The sequence below is a fragment of the Magnolia sinica genome, chromosome 4 (assembly GCF_029962835.1).
Source record: "Magnolia sinica isolate HGM2019 chromosome 4, MsV1, whole genome shotgun sequence".
Lineage (NCBI taxonomy): Eukaryota > Viridiplantae > Streptophyta > Magnoliopsida > Magnoliales > Magnoliaceae > Magnolia > Magnolia sinica.
The window spans coordinates 61,069,775-61,082,746 of NC_080576.1; positions in this window are offsets into that span (position 1 = coordinate 61,069,775).

The following is a 12,972-nucleotide window of genomic DNA, read 5'->3' on the forward strand; positions in this document are numbered from 1 at the left end:
TACTAAACTCAATATAGTTCATATATATCAGAAACGCGAAACAAACATCGCATTTGGCATGTGAAATTGCACCCACATTAATAATAAACCATTAATCGATATTGAAAGCCTTAAAAACCATAACCTATACGTTTATAGTCCGCACCTTTCGCCAGTAGACTCGTAATGAACTCAGTTTTAAAGCTAAGTCTTTGTCTACGGTAGATTGGCAACCTATAACATAAATTAGGTTAGCTACTTCATATCTTACACTTCCTGAAACCCTAAAACAGATTAGGGTTAGGTTTTCTTACCTAAGAACGGGATTGGTATCGCCCGTATAGCGACACAGGAGTGGTGGCTAAGTGTGTGGAGTAGCGGGATCGAATCCCAGGAAGAATCTCCAACTCTCAACTCTCTCTCTCTCTTCCTCACTTTCTTCTTCTCTTTTCTCTCTTCTTTCCCTTAGGGTTTGCAAATTCATATGGCATATGAGAGAGGGTGTTTAAGGTCCTTATATAGGCCCAGGTTTGATGGGAATGGCCCCAGGGCTAAGGTATACTTAGTTTATATCCAAATATAGGCCGTTCTGGTCCAACGGAGCACTTCTGGTAGCCCCTTTTCCACATGCGGTCGAACTTAAGCTCCCTGACCATGGATCTAGGTCAGGCTGAGTTTTCATCTCGATCGGATTTACAAATCAGCCATGACGGACCAGTTTCAGTTCAACGGTCACGGTCACTTGATCAGGGCCACAAGTACATTGACATGTGTGGGACATTTCTTCTGATCTGAGGGTGTATTTGGGTCAGATTCTAACGGTCTGAATCCTTATATTTGGCCCGCAAGTGACACGACTTAGATTACTTAAATTCGGATTTTATTTCTAAATATTTTCACGTTTCTCACACTCTTCACTCCGGGCTCAAGTTTTGTATTTTTAGACACAATCAAGACTTGATTTCTGAGGGGGTTGTCAAGTCCAGTAATGCGGTCATATCTGTATAGTTTCGAGGTAATCGGACTTTCGACGTGCGGTCCAGGTCCAATACGGAGTTTCGGTGTGCTCCTGAGAGCAACTGGGTTTTGAGATGGATTCTAGATTTCAAGGTAATGTAGCGTCAATGATTCTGCACGTTTTAGGTCTTGCAGATCATATTTAAAGTGATTAGTGCTAATTTCTCAAGCACTCTAGTTTAGTACTTGCTAACATTAACTTAATTTATAAAGTTTTGGTCCTAGGTAATTTCTACCTAAGGTGGTACTCGGGTCTTTGTACGGATTTTTCCGAGATGTTACACATCACCATGGGCCTCTCAAGGGCCTAATACACATCATGATGGGCCTCATCACATGGGCCATAATTGCGTCAAGGTGGGCCATAACGGGTGGGCCACAAATACATCAAGATGGGCCTTACCAAATGGGTCGAAAAATATATCACAATGGGCCACGTCCCATGGGCCTCGAATGCATCCCAATGGGCCATAACCCATAGGCCTCAATACATCACAATGGGCCACAACCCATGGGCCTCGCCATCTAAACCATTCATCTATTTTATAGATCTTTTTAGAGCATTTCCTAAAAATGAATTATATCGAAAGATCATCTGGACCATACCACAAATAACAGTGGAGATGATGATTTCCACCGTTAAAATTCCCAAGGCCCACCATAACATTCATTTTCCATCCAATCTGTTCGTAAGGTCACAAAGGTCTGAATTAAGGGGAGAAGCAAATTTCATATTGATCTAGAACTTCTGTGACCCTAGACGATTTCAATGGTGGGCAATCATCTTCCACTGATTTTTATAGTGTGGTCCACCTGATGGGCAGATCTCCTCATTACTGATCTCAAAAAGTGGATGAACGGTTGGATGGAACACACCCATCAGCGGGGCCCACAAAAGTTGTTGCTGTCAATACAGTAGCTATACAATTAGTGCGGGTTAACTGACCCACCATCCAAATGATGAACGATGTGGATGCAACACACCCAATCATGGTGGGTCCTATCGTCCAAGGTATAGACGGTGTGGATAGACCCATCATCACGGCCCCACATAGCTTCTGCCTTACAGCAGAATTGCTGGTGTGTGGAAAGCCAGCCAATCTGATTACAGTAGGTGGGTCCCACGTAGGACATGTATAGCACATAGATTAAGGGGGGCCATGCATCAGTGTCCAGATGGACGGTTTGGATTTAATGTGTGGGTGGGTCCCACCCATCCAAAATTCTAGACAGGTGGATTTAACACACACCTCATGATAGGGCCCATAGATGGTTGGTTGGCGTGGATACAACATATAAGGTGGGCCTCACGAGCAAATAGATGAGCAGTGGGGATATAACTCATACTACGTGATGGAGATTTGCTGACGGCAATACAGCAGCTATATAGCTACTGTAAATACACCGGCCAATCAGCTTCCTTTAAAGGTGGGTCCCACATGGGGCCCTCCGTAATATATTATATGTATATATATATATATTATCATTATTATATTATATATTTTTTTTTTTATTATTTTAATCCCAGCATCCAGCGTCCTCTAGACGAACAGCTGGGTGTACACATGCATCATGGTGGCCACCCACCGTCCACAGAGAGATGGACAGGGTGGATATAAAACACATACCTTGTGATGGGCATACAGATCTTGCTGCGTCAATAGCAGCTCCAGCTGCTGGGGCCCATCATCTGGATGGACGGTGTGGACAACATAAACATCAAGGTGGGGTAGGACAGCGCCTATACACGGTGTCCAGCATCGTCCAAAACATTAGACGGTGTGGATGGAAGACATACATTATGGTGAGGTCTACCGTCCTAGCTGAATGGCTGGAAAAATACATACATCATGGTGGTGTCCACATCAGCATGGCCCACCATAGGATCAAACTGATACTTGTGATTCCCTTCATCCATGGCCTACCAAAAAAAATCCAGCAGCAAGGTGGCCACGTTCCAACACCAAAATAGAGAGAGAGAGAGAGAGAGATACAACACATACATCACGATGGGTCCCACCATATGTGGGCCATTAATCCACAAATCAACTCAAAAGAAAACACCCACCGTCCAAAGCTACTCCTCCTTCTTTCGCACTAGGGTGATCTAGCTCCAAGGAGAAGGAATCAATGGTTGAGATTGGATTTTAGGGGTTGGATGATAGGGTATGAAGCTTCATGGTAGGTGGAAAAATGGAGGAAGGCATGGACGTGGGGAGTTCTTGGGATTGCTTGGAGAATGAGAGAGAGATGAGAGAGAGAGGTTGTAAGAGAGAGAGGGATGGGTGAATGATGGGGTGTGATGGATGAGAGATGATGGATATGTACTTGGTTGTAAGAGAGAGTTGAATTTAGGGAAGGGGTGGTTGTACTTGAGGATGGGACATGATTGATTGATGTGTACTTGATTGATGAGACATTTCTCTTGGGTTTTGCAAAGCTCGGCGTTTTCCTCGAACTGAACGCTGGCCTACATCTCCTAGCCCGGGTATCGCATTGGCGCGGAAGACGCGGCGATGGCGCGGTCGCATTGGTATAAGTCTCGGGTCAAGCTGACTCAGATCGACAGGATGTAACTCAGGGATATACGCAATTGCTATCTACGCATTGCGGATCACTGAAATTTGACCGGAAGGACCGTGGAAGCTTACGGAACAGTACGGGCTAGGATATGGGTCTCACATCCCATCATAATCAATGCCTTCTATTTGATGTACCCTTGTACAACCAGCCTAGCCTTGTTTCTAATAATATTACCAAGTTCATCAGACTAATTTTTGAAAATCCGTTTAGTTCCAATAATGTGTTTATCTTTTGGTCTTGGAACTAAGTACCAAACATCATTTCTTACAAACTGATTGAGCTCTTCTTACATTGCTACAATCCAGTTTTCATCAGTAAGAGCTTCTTTTATGTTAATTGGTTCTATCTGAGATGTAAAGCATACGTAGTTACACATATCTTCAAGTTGTTTACGAGTGCACATACCAGTAAGAGGGTTTTCAAGGATTTGATTCGATGGATGGTCTTTAACTATCCTCAGTTCAGTGTTATTTTGACTTGATAAAGAGTCTGGTTTATCAATTAAAAGAACTTCATCATTTTTTGAGCTTAAGACAGGTGTATTCAAGTGATCGTCTATAACCACATTAATGGACTCTTGAATTACGCCAGTCTTTTTGTTAAGAACCCGATACGCTTGACTATTCAGAGCATACCCTAAAAATATTCCTTCATCACTTTTGGTGTCAAATTTACCTTGATTTTCTCGGTCACATAAAATGTAGCACTTGCTACCGAAACTCAAAAGTATTTGATAGTAGGCTTCTTATCAAACCACATTTCATAAGCCATTTTACTGTTTGATTTTCTAGTGTAAACACGGTTAAATATATAACAAGTAGTATTTATAACTTCAGCTCAAAGGATTTTAGGAAGCTTCATACAATTTAACATTACATTTGTCATTTCTTGAAGCACTCTATTTTTCCTTTCTACTATACCATTTTATTGTGGTGTTTTGGGTTCTGAATATTCATGTGATATTCCCTGTTCGTTACAAAATTTTTCAAAACTGTTATTTTCGAATTCAGAACTATGATCACTACGGATCTTAGAGACTTGTAATTCTTTTTCCATTTGGATAGGTTTAAGTACCCTTTTTACTTCATCGAGAGTTTCTAATTTCTCTCTCAAGAAAGCTACCTAAGTATATCTGGTAAAGTCATCTACTATCACCAGAATATACTTCTTGTCACCTTGACTCTCCATTTTAGTTGGTCCAATGAGATCCATGTGGAGAAGTTCGAGTGGTTTAGATGTGGCATTGGAGTTCACCTTTTTGTGAGTACTCCTAGTTTATTTACTAATCTGACATTCGCCACATATTTTGTCTACTTTCTGTATTTTGCGTAAACCTCTTACCAACTCTCTTTTGCTCGATCTATACAAGTTGCGGTAGTGTATATGTCCGAGGCATTTATGTCATAATTCGGTTTCATCAGTATGGACCATGTATCATGATAGATTAGATGAGCTTGAATCACTAACAATGTAGCAGTTTTCAAAAGTTCTGCGACCAGTTAATATTACAAAACCATTTTTATTTAAAATTTCACACCCTTGGTTAGTAAATTTTACACTATGATTATTATCGCATATTTGAGAGATGCTTAATAAATTATGTTTTAACCCTTTTACATATAAAATATTCTCAAATAGAGGAAGGTTAAAGAGATAAACCGTACCTTAGCAAATAATTCTGCAGTTGCTACCATCACCGAATGTGACTGACCTATCAGTCATGTCTTTAAGATTGGTGAACAAACCATTGTCACCTGTCATATGTCTAGAGCAACCACTATCTAGGTACCACTTTGAATGGCTCGAAGCTTTAAAAGCGGTGTGGGCAACCAAACAAGTAACCTTAGGGACCCATCTCATTACAGTTTTGGGTTTAGGAGTATAATTGGTCTTCTTATGTTTGTAGTTGTTATAAGATCGACCCACTGAGTTAGATTTTAAGAGCTCCTTAAGTAAATCAATAATTTTCTCAGCTAACGGATTACGATTCTGATTTTTATAGTTGATATGGTTGCTTTTAGGTTTTAAGTTTTGAAATGTCTTAGCATTTTTAGAATAATTTTGATTCAGACTTTTCCCTTTTGAGTTAGAAGACTCCCCTTTAACAAATTCAGGTGGAGTATTCTTATATTTGGGAGGAATACTTTTATCATAGCCCAATCCAGATCGATCGCCACATTTTCTGGATCCAGATAAAAGTTTTTCTAATTTAGGATCTCCTTGGGCATACCTCCATGTGTCTTTCAAACTCAAAAGCAAAGAGACTTTTAGTTTTAGCTTTTCATTTTCAGATTTTAAGTTTTCAACTTGGGAGGTTTTGAAATTTAAGTTGCACTTAGTTTTTTTCAAAATAATCTGAAATGTGTGATTTTTCTAAGACTAGATTATTAAAATTTTCTTTTAATTTTGAAAACTTTTCTTTCTGAAGTTTTAGCTTTACAGTAATTTTGTAACTTTCCTTATATAGGGCATCATAAGCATCTTGAAGATCTTCTTCATTTTCATGGTCACTATTAAGATTTTCTTCACTAGTTGAATCATCATTATCTGAAAAAGTGAACTTGGCTAGAGTTATTATGGCTTTAACATCATTACCAGACTCAATTTCAGAATCTTCTGACTCAGAAGAAGCTTCAAAGCAGGAAGATTCATCCCATGTAGCCAACATACATTTCTTTTTAGGTTTGTCCTTTTTAGGACATTTGTTCGTTAGATGCTCATATTCATGGCAGTTATAGCATTGACCGTCTTTTAATGATTTTTGAGTTTTAGATCTAGATGTTTTCTTTTCAGTAGGTTTTTACAAATCAACCCTCTTTTTACTTTTGAAAATTTTGTAAAACTTTTTAGCTAAAAGAGTCATATCATCTTCAGAGGTTTCTAGATTAGAATTATTAGTATTTTCTTGAGAAATAATTTTAGAAGACTTAAGGGCGATAGATTTACCTTTAGGAGCTTTAAAGTTTAACTCGTAGGTTTGTAAAGAACCAACCGATTCTTCTACTCTCATATTATTCGTATCATGAAGTTCCTGGATAGCAGTTACTTTTGAATTGAACCGTTCAGGCAATGAGCGCAGTATCTTTGCACAAACTTTACTTTCTGGGATCGTATCACCAAGACCCCACATAGAGTTGACAATGTCATTCAATCTTGTATAGAAGTCCATTAAGGTTTCACTTTCTTCCATACAGATTTCCTCAAATTTGATTGTGAGGATTTGGACTTTAGATTTCTTTACAATTGTTGTTCCCTCGTGTGTCATTTTCAAAATATCCCAAGCTTGCTTTGCAGTATCACAGGATATAATTCTCTTAAATTCATCTAGTGGTAGTGTGCAAGTAATTGCATTTAAAGCCTTTGCATTGGCACTATTCTCACTTTTCTGAAGAGCGGTCCAAGAAAAGTAAGGTGTGACTTTTACAGTTTTAGAACCATCGGTACCAGTCACTTCAGTGGTGGGAGGGGTCCAATTGGTCACTGTGACTTGCCACACGCTCTCATCTATGGATTTTAAGAAAATCCTTATTTTAGCTTTCCAATAGCTATAATTGGAGTCATTAAAAGCTGGAGGCCTAGTGACTGGAAGGCTATCAAAATTTGACATATTAAAAAGCTCAGATCAATTAGCTCAGGAAATTAATCAAAAAGTTAAAACGAGCTATTAAGCTTTGATACCACTTGAAAAGGCCGAGCTAAGAGTCCTAGAGGGGGAGTGAATAGGACTATGCCAAATTAAAATAATTAAATGCGGAATTAGATAGATAAAAATAAAGATAGCACTAAACAATCCTATAAAGCAGAAATGAATAACAACCTCAAATGTACAAGTATTAAGAGGTTGATACAGATGTTATTCTAATGACAACCTTACACCAAAAACCAATGGCTTATGGTAGGACAACCGGATTTCTAGAACTGTTTGTGTATCCAAATCCCAAACCGATACAGAGAAATAAAGAATAAAAATAGCAAAGAAAATAAACTAAGCTATTACAGTATTCCACACTTGCATAAAAGAGATTTCAACATTCTCCACAAAAGCTTAAAAAGAAATTGCAACATTCACACAATATCCATAATCAACCATCCACCACAACACCAAAAATTATAGTGGTTCGCTTATGTGTACACCAACTGTTTAGAAAAACAACCACATAACTACTCCACTCTCAATATCCTCACACAGTGGATATTGGCGTTCACTAAGAAATAGGTTTTTCAAGGTTCACCTAAAACCTTCATAATTGTGTCTTTCAAGTGGGCTTACACAATTCAAAACCCCATACTCTGAGTTTTCTGGATCATCTCAAACAAACCAAAAAAGAAAGAAAGATTTTTCTGGCACAACCTCAAAAACCAAAAAGAAATTTATAAGAAATGTAAATATACTTATCTAGATATTCTCCTTTGATGCAGCCTGGTAGAACCAATTCGAAGTAGATGTTCAACGTAGATGTTCAATGTTCACACTCGCTTGTGAAAGGTTCTAAGGTCTAAATGATTTTTAGATTAAATCACCTTAGGTTAGCTTCATTTGATTTTGATTCCAAGAAATGAGAAAACTAAAATCCTTTCTTCAAATGAGATTGGAATGTAGAACTCAAAATCAAATGCAAAAAGTTAAATTAAAGAGAATATTAAATGAGCACTAAATAGCTTAAGAATATCACAAACTTATCTCTTAGAGTGGTGTCTTGATTTTGCTTGAATAACTTGTAAAACTCTGAAAATCGTGCTCTATTTATAAGTGCAGGAACTGTTCACTCGACTGACCCAGAGAACAGCTCGACTGGTCGAAGGACCAACAAGAATTCAAAAATTTCAAGCGCGATAAGATAAGACCGTTCCATGACTGGTCGAGTGAGTGGTACGACCGGTCAAGTGGCCTTCATGATCAGTCGAGCCCTACCCTCGATTGGTCGAGTGAGACCAAAAATGGTTGTTGAACTTTAAGTCGAGCACTATTTGCTCGACTGGTCGAGGAATAGAAAATTCTGAAAATTAGTAACAAACCTTGGACTGGTTGAGGAAATTCTTGGACTGGTCGAGCCAGTACTAGGACTAGTCGAACATATGCTAAGACTAGTCGAGAAATAGTCTATAAAATTATATACTGACCCAATTTAAGTATGCAATCAATATGACCTAGCCTATGTTCAATTTAGGGTTAATCTATTGTAAGACTCGTATCCTAATCCGTACTATTCTGTAGGTTTCCTCGGTCCTCCCGGTCGAATTCCGGCAACCCTCAACCTGTATCTAACGTTTGCACTTGATCCTAAGCCGAGTCCTGTATACCAAACTCAGCTCGACCCGAAACTTGTACCCTAGCGACCGTGTCGTCACCGCGGTTCCAACGTCGCGACTCGCGCACCGATCCGATACCTGGGCCAGGAGATGTGGGCCCGCGTTCATTCCAAAGAAACGTCGCACATTACGAATTTTGAGAGAATCTCTACAACATGTCACATCCATCAAGTCAAGTGCATCCTCTATACCTCAGTGCCACCTCACCCTATTCCAAGTACAAGTATCCACTCCCTCTTTTCCACAAGTCAATTCTCTTTTTCCCCTACCCATCCCTCTTTTACCAAAAATTCAAACAAACCCATGCTTTCCCATTCTCATTCCTTACAACACCCATTCCATCCATCCCTTTCATCCATTACTCCTTTCCCTCCCTCTCATTTCTATCTTCACTCCCCAACTCCCAAGAGAAATATCCAACGTCCAAGATCTCTCTCCCAAAAACATGTGTGGCCCACTTTCCCACCCTCTCATCTCAACCATCAAAACTTCATCATCTTCCGTTGAGATCGAAGCTAAGGTGACTACCTTTCCAAGGAGCTAAAGAAGGAGACCACAAGTGGGTGATCTACCGTTGTTTTTGATTTTTAAGGGCCCACTTATTATGGGACCCATTTGATCCATGCATTGTATAAGGGAGGGCCCAATAATGGCAAGGTCCCTCCCCTTCAAGTTTCTCTCTTTCCTTCTCTCTCTCTCTCTCTCTCTCTCTCTCTCTCTCTCTTATTTGTGGCCCACCATGATGTATGTATCTCTGTCCAAACCGTCCATTAGTGGCAGCCACCTTGCCGCCCACAATGGGACCCATCTAATGTATGTCCCTTACATCTCCACCGTCTAAACCTTGGACGGTGGAGGGATCGTTAATGTATGTGTTTTACCCACGCCGGTCAGCAACAGTGGAGTCCACATGTCTTGTGCAAATAAAAAATTGATACATGTGTTTTACATCCAGGCCGTCCGTCCAGGCGTGGATGTTGAACGTTACCTTTAAAAAAAAAAATATTATATAATAATATAATATACATGTTATATATATATATATATATATATATATATATATATATATATATATATATATATGTATATATATGGGTTGGTAGGCCCCATGCGGGAACCCACCTTGCTATATGTGACTTACATTCTCACCATCCATATGCTCTGGGTGGTGGGACTCCTGCTTGGACGTGTGAAATCCACACCGTCCATACATGGTGGACCACGGTGATGCATGTGTCTTATCCACACCGTCCAGATGGTTGGATGTTGGCACCTTTAAGCTCTCACACACACGTATATGTAATATATATATATATATATATATATATATATATATATATATATATATATATATATATATATATATATATATATATATATATATATATATATGTATGTATGTATGTATGTATATGTATATGTATATATATAAAATATTACATAATATAATATTAAGCATATAATATTATATGTATATGGGCCCCACGTGGGACCCACACCTGATGCAGTGTGCTGTGTCCAGCTGTCCGTCCAGGTCTGGATGCTGGACCGTCCCTAAAAAAAATTCTTTTTGTGGGCCATGCTCGTGGACCCCACCTTGATCTATGTGTTTCATCTGCACCGTCCATTTGGATGGTGCCATGTACGGCCCCACCATGATGCATGCGTTGTATCCCTACCGTCCACCCATTATGTGTGGCCACCGTGATGTATGGGTCTTAGCCGCATTGTCCAGATGGTTGGACGGTGGGCTCCACAATCTGATGTATGTGTTATGTTAGATCCGTCCATCCATTTGGCAAGCTCGTCTCAAGGCTTGAGACTAAAAATAAGACAGATCAAGTTATCAGGTGGACCACACTAGAACAAACAGTGGGTTTGAATGTCTACCATTGAAACCCTTTTTTTGGGATTACAGAAGTTATGAACCTATATGATATTTGTTTTTCCTCTAATATCAAGTCTTTGTGACCTTATGAATAGAATGGATGGGAAATAAATGCTATGGTGGGCCCACTGGAATTTAACGGTAGAAATCCTTATCACCACTATTATTTGTGGTATGGTCCAAATGATCCTTTGGATATGATTTATTTTTTTATGCTCTAAAATGATCTCTAGCAACAGGTGAATGGTGTGGTTTGATTCGGCCCAATTGACTTGGCCCATTTGTATCGACCCATTTAAATCAGCCCATTCAACTCAGCCCATTTGAATCGGCCCATTCAACTCGGCCCATTGGATCGGCCCATTTGACTCGGCCCATTTGAATAGGCCCATTTGACTCGGCCCATTTGAATCGGCCCATTTGTCTCGGCCCATTTGAATCGGCCCATTTATCTCGGCCCAATTGAATCGGCCCAATTGACTCGGCCCATTTGAATTGGCCCATTCAATTCGGCTCATTTGAATCTGCCCATTTGACTCAGCCCATTGATTCGGCCCATTTGAATCGGCCCATTTGACTCGGCCCATTGATTCGGCCCGTTTGATTCGGCCCATTTGAATCGGCCCATTCGATTCGGCTCATTTGAATCGGCCTACTTGACTTGACCCATTGATTCGGCCCATTTGATACGGCCCGACGTTATATATATAGGCCCATGAGTAAGGCCCAATGTGATGCGTATATGCCTCATAAGCGAGGCCCATGATGATGTGTATTAGACCCTTGTATGAGACTGTGGACCCATTATACGACTGACCCTATGAGCGTCATTCCTTGGGAGCAATGTTAGTTAAAGGTACACATTGATGGGCAATGATGGTTGGACGTCCACATCGTGATCTTCCATTGGGCCTTGTTAGGCCCTTCCTCATCATTCTCTCACGAGTTAACCCAAACGCTTGGGCCCCATTGATTTTAATCGCTCCATTATCAACCATTCATCTATGGACCCTGCCTTGCGTCGAGGTTAACTATCGATTGCCGATACCGGCTACCGTTACCGATTATGAGTTTGTGACAGTATAGCATCATGATACATACCCATATGCATCATCTATATGTTTGTTATGAGATGTGATGGTCATTGCATATGCCATAGTGCAAGTGATTTTTGGGACTCCTTGATAGGCGGAGTTACCCCATATGAGTGCACGGTATGCGTAGGAATTATTCATGATTGGACTGCATGACTCATACACATTTGCATTTGTGTGATTGTGATTACTGTGCGCCCTAGCGACATCAGGGCTATGGCCTCCACAGACACATCTTGGGTGGCCGGATTGGATACTGAAAATACTAGCATCGGGGCGCCATAGATGTCCCTGGGTGAAAATTCCTAAACCCGATAGTACCAGAAGATGACTCCAACATCGAGACCGAGTGAATATATGAGTGCACAAGGGCCAAATACTAGGAGTTAGCGTTTCTCACTGTGTCATGGTCGGTTAGAAAGGGGTGTGTCCTTACCCACTCAAGTGTAGGGGGTATTGCTAGGCTAAGTTTGACCAGCTCGTGAATGGGTCCACTATCGACGTGCCGGATAGGTATTGACAGACTATTAGCTAGGCGGATAGTGAGGTTTCTTACGCTCACTTGGACTGCGCACCTGGGAAAGGGGCAGTGCCATTTGGAGTGTACTAAACCCCAGTAATTATTCAGAATGAAAACTGTACTGATATTTGATGCTCTAGTGGTGAGCTGCATTGATATATGGATTTGGATGAAGATTGGCATGCCTGAGGTGCATCTCGCATCGCATGATTTTGATATGGCCAATAACATTCATATCTTGCACCATATAGCCTTGGTACAGCTGATTACATTCATGTACCCATCAGCATGATTCCGCATTACTCTGACATTGCATTCTGAGCACATTCACATTACGCACACATTTACACCAGCCTTTAAGCTTTCTATAAGCTTATGCATGATTAATATGTGCAGGTGACGCCAAGACGCAGCCGTAGCCTCGCCGCAGTAGGAGCGTACAGTCGAGTTTCAGGAATTTCCGTTATCATTATCTTGTATTTCCCTTCATATGCATTGTACTCAAAGTTTTTAATCATAGTAGATTTTGTGATGATGTTCTTGTGGTTATTGTTCATAGGTTATCCTTATGGTTATGCTCA